The sequence below is a fragment of the Lottia gigantea genome (genome assembly GCF_000327385.1).
Source record: "Lottia gigantea unplaced genomic scaffold LOTGIsca_21, whole genome shotgun sequence".
In the NCBI taxonomy this organism is placed as follows: domain Eukaryota; kingdom Metazoa; phylum Mollusca; class Gastropoda; family Lottiidae; genus Lottia; species Lottia gigantea.
In genome coordinates, this window is record NW_008708458.1 from 1552781 (window position 1) to 1558458 (window position 5678).

The following is a 5678-nucleotide window of genomic DNA, read 5'->3' on the forward strand; positions in this document are numbered from 1 at the left end:
GAACTGAGGCTGTAGATATCGTTGATGATTTAAATAGAATTACAGAGATAAGAAAATGTACACCAGCAATATTCAAATCAACCCAAATCAGTTATAAAACCCCATCAAAATGTACTCATATGTAATGAGCTGAGTTAACATATGTTATTGTACCTGACAAGCTATTTAAGAATAAACAATTGACAATTTACCTAGCAACTGGTGGTACCAGGTCTCTTTCTTTGATGAATAACCATTCCGGATGTGTTAATAGGTTTCCAATGACGCCAAGTGCTTGACGATGTGAACGGAGCCAGTGGCCTGCTACATATTGTGATTTATAATATTTGATAAACTGTTCATATTTTCTATGATAAACAACTGACTGGGGTCTAGTTTCCACTACAGATGGATGAGATTAGAATAAAATTGTGAATAATTTGAGTGGGCAATTATTGTAAAAGAAGTAATAAACTGAAGCTGTTGATTGTTTGTTTTGGTTGTTTCTGAAACCTTTCTTCCCACCGAGTTTCCACCATCTACTATAAACAAAGCGCTGGGATATTGTTACTTTATGTTTATCATAGCATAAATATCTCACATTGTTAACTCTTTATCTAATTTTAGTTTATAAAGATACACAACTGAGTGCAGCGAAGAAAATATTTTGTCAAATAGTGGGATTCGTCTTCCCCATTTCAGCAATCGAAGGGTTTGCAATCTGCTTTTTGCAAGAGGCAGATGCCCGGGGACGCCCGTTTTCTCAGCGTCGGATGTGCGTAAAATCACCATTAAACAGGACCTTTGCATTTCTGATCCTACTCCATACTCAACTCTTTTTTCACTAGATGACGTAGAAGAACCATTGGCGTTTTTACGCCCCCCCCCCCTAAAATCCAAGAAATGAGGCTGTCGAGGTTTGTTGCCCCCTCCCTCCAACTTTCAAATTGTATTATATTACATAGTGAAAGAATGACCTGTGGCCCTTCTGGGAAAATTTTGTGGCCATCTCACCCGTTGTTTCCTGTTTTAAACTGGGACTAGTTTTTTTTACCCTTCTACATACTCCACTTCCATATAGGCAGATGAAGTAGAAGAACCAGTGGGTCACCATGTCGTGAAATCGGTTCATGAAATAAAATCTGCCGTAACCCAAAGGTGACTTATCATCACTCACCTGTAACCTTGAACAACAGGGAGCACTGCTAATTAGTGACCTCAGTGTTGAGAAAACAAAAGATAGAGAGAATGGGAGAATGTGGCGTGAAGATGTGACCACTGATTAGAATTGATGTAACCAGATAGGGTATGGTTATTATTAAGATTATAGAAGAGAGTGCATGGTTTGTAAACCCTATTATTGATTCAGCTGTATAGGCCATGTATTTTATACAACGTCTTGTAACTTAACATTGTACCACAAATATAAATCATATGATTCAAATGCATGTTTTTAACATACCATATGATGGCGTATAATAGTTTTTTGGCTTTATTTTTTGTGTGAATTAAAAATGAGGTGCATTATCTTGTAAAATACTGGTATTGCAATATTTCTTGTAAAATACTGGTATTGCAATATTTCTTGTAAAATTCTGGCATTGCAATATTTCTTGTAAAATATTTCTTGTAAAATACTGGTATTGCAATATTTCTTGTAAAATTCTGGCATTATAAATACTGGCATTGCAATATTTCTTGTAAAATACTGGTATTGCAATAAAATCAAGGACCCTGAAAGGGGTAATAAAAAGAAAAAGGTTGAAAACCCCCGAATTAGTTGGCAGAGGTCAGAGTAATGCATCCCTATTACCACTGTTTGTTTACAGTTAGTAACTGATCCACTAGTATGTTTATTATAATGCTATCATGCCATTTACTAATCAAATTAATAATATTTTGGTAGTATCTCTAGCCTACTGTAAACCATATCATTCCACACAGATTTGGTTGAGTCGGTCGACCGTAAACTTGTTTGTTTATATGTATAATCGTGCTTCCCTTATTTTTCAGTCAAAACGGAGTGTGCCTGATACTGGTACAGTGACGCCGTACAATATACTACTTAAATGCATGACTGACAAAATTATAAAATAATTGCAGACCAGAATCAACGAGTTACGATGGTCCGCATTCTGAAAATCACTTACTGGACTTTTAATAAAGAGATCTACCAATATCTTAACATCAGCTGTTGAAGAAGAACCCAATCAGTACGCAATGTTTGTGGGATTGAGACAAGTTTGTTAGTGTGGAGTGGCTGAATAATCTGAAACAAGTGATTGTCGTATCGAAAAAACACTGGAACGTTTACAGAATGCACAAACAGAACAGCTTGATGTGAAAACCGTTCAAATCACCATACCAGGTCGGATTAACCAGACGTTTCTCTGCTCCATGTTAGCATTTCCGGTTCCGCAGATAAGATTTCCTTGACGTAATGCCATCACTTCCGTTTTCTGCACCCGACACCCAATGGCTGCCATATTGAGGGAGCATTAATTGTGAGAAGGACTATATAAAGTAAAAAAAGGTGTTTTCAATATGGCGGTAAGGGTACATGTGTTAGGTTGGTGACATTTATTGAAACCACACGACCAGATGTGAATTGAAATATGTCCAGACTAAAGTTGACTGATGATAAACAATGCGATAAAAACACAATGACATCTGCAACACTGCTTTATTTCAATTGTCAATATTTTCAAGTGTTATGTAACTTCTTAGACATTTTATATAAATATTTTTCAACTTCGTCTGGAATAACCCTCTTTTTTTTATTCAATTCGGGGAAAATAGCTCTACAATATTAGGGAAAGAATGTACGCGACAGAATTAAAAAAAGAAACTATTTGAAATTGTCTTTTAAATTAAAATTTAAATGATCAAATAAACATCGTTTGTGTTTAAGATATGAAAAAGTAGGTGCAAACCTTTGTAATGAAGCAGAAATTTAAATTATCATAATCTCTAAAGTTTCCTTTTGCATTTCTTGATTAAAAAATTAAGAAATTGGCTCTCTAATGTTTGTTAATTACATAACAGGGAAATATATTGCTGTGGTACAGGTAAAACGCGTTCCTGTCTTCGCTCTCAATTGCTTCGTTTCGTATTCCCTAATCGTGGCTTAAGAAAATCGGATTACTTATCTTTTTGGATTATGAATAAAGAAAAGAATCATGCCAGCGTCTGCATTGTGGCGAGACCAGTACCTCGCGAATTCGCATCTTCTATTTTAGACTCGAATATCCCATCATCAAACCGGACAGCGTACCTCGTCTATTCGCGCCATGACACGTCATGACATATACTTCAGGAATTAGAAAAGTAGAAACAATTCAGCTTCCAGAAACCAACAGATCTGTGTAACATCTTACTTCAAAATAATTCTCACCAGAAAGTGCATGAAAGAAGTCGAGCACGTGTTCAAGATGTTGTTTTGTCAACAATAATATTGTCCACCCATGTTCTAATGGTTACAAGAAAACCAGGTTCGACATTCTCGGTCTATTGTACGAAGAGATTATATAACAATAAAATGGTTAAATGATGTGAATGTGTTGTTATATCGGGGTAGAAGACAATCTTCTAATTTCCCTCGGGTATTCCATATCCCGTATTGAATATAGCTATGATAACTTAATCCGAGAAGTCACTCATTTAGTGACTGACACCTGAAGACTTTGGAATTTATTACAGAGATAAAAGCTAGGTTTAAAGGAATTATCGCTTGATTGTGTTGAAATGGTTGCTATTTGCGTTAGATTTTGATTCTTTTAATGCAAATTTGTCACCCACAGTTATTTAGGCCAAAATTCATCTTTTCGTGGATGTTTTTCTTTTAGAATAAAGTGTTGGTGGTTCGGACTAAGAACACTAACTGCAGATAGTAAGGCGTGAGGTAGGGGGAATAAGCTGTAAACCATTTAAATATTAGTACATATACCAATCTGTAGTCGTTAATCTGTATGCACGCATTATCGTTCCATTCCACCATGTTCTCGCCACATTGATTGACAGGTTTGAAACAGACCGGAAGTAGCAGAACGTGAACATATTCTCTATCTCTTAATATATTCTGATATCTTCCATCATTGCAGTTTTAGGTGTACATCATTTCCGGTGTACAGGATGGGCGATTGTATTCTGTGAGTTTTAATCATTTACAGAAGATATTTTTAGACTAGCAAAATCACAATACAAACATGTTGCTAAAATACATTAGCATACCTCTATAGTATCCATCCACAAGATGACAATCATAAGTCAAGATATTTTAATTATTTTTAAATAAATGGAGTTTTACATCCTACTTTTCTGCACCATGAAGACAAAGCCATGTAGGGTGCACTGAGGGAAATGTTGCCAGGACAGCGGCATACGCCTGCTCCTTTTTCAACTGTAGAGGGATCTTAACGTAGCCTGTAGCACACGGGGCCTCGGTTTATTGTCCCATCGGAATTACAAGACGCCATGTCAGGCCCTCTTACCTGCATCACTGACAGGGGGGAAACCGGGTTGAAAAATCCGAAGGTATTATCTCGACCTATGCCGGGATTGAACCCTGGACCTTCAGGTTAGCGAACAAGCTCCCTAATGATTTTGGAGCTACAGATAATTGAAATCCAACCTATTACATTGTACTATAGTGACTAAAATATCCGAAAACTAAAAATATACAAAATCGTGATCTAAATTCAATTAAATTGGGCGCAACCCACCTTAATACAAAGCATTAGATTTTATCTATACACTAAATTGTTAAGCAATAATATCCAAAGCATTTTTATTTGCAAAAAAAAAAGAAATACATAGTGCAAAGAAAAAGAAAAAAATAGTGCAATTTAAAAAAAAGAAAAAATATGAAAATATAAAGAAATGATATGAGATGGTCTCCTTTCGACAAAAAATATTTCAAAAGATTTAATTAGATAATTAAAGTAGGCTATAGGTAATAAATATCATTGAATGACTATTCTAGAGTTGGGGTTTAATAATTGTTGTTAAGATTTGAATAATTTGTAGTTCTATTGTGCTCGTTCCGGTCAGAATTAACTTGATTTGACATAATCCCTCGTTTTATTGAGAAAAAAACAGAGTTGGCATATGGCAAAAAATAATCATCTATACATTTTTATATTCTACATACAAAATAAAAGATTTCAAATCAAATACCGACCATTTCAAGACGGCAGAAATATTAAGAATTAATAAATTAGTAGAGATTAGCGCAGAAATGTAACAAAACCAAAGTTAATGGTATTAAATGCATGCACGCGCTGAAGCACATAATCAATTTTTCTACAGTTCCACCTGATTTAATCCTTTATTCAATACAATACACTTTTCTTGTTTTCTAAAATAAAAGATTACCTTAAGGGCGATCACTCCCACTTTATGAAGAAACGGAAATAGAGAAAATGGTTGAATAAACTCACGGCATATGGTGCTAAAGAATATTAAGAAAATGTTAATTTACGGATGAAATAAAAGAGCGTATTATAACAAAGTTATTAGTGAAGGAAATGTCGGAAAGAGTTAGTTTGTTAATCTTTTATAGCAGGAAAATAACCAGTCAATAACAGTTATTATTTACGGCGTCTTTTTATCTTTAGCGCCTCTAATTACTCGCAGCACAGGTTTGGAAATTTGGTTAACAGATAGCAATTACTTAAATGGTATATACCTGAACACATTAA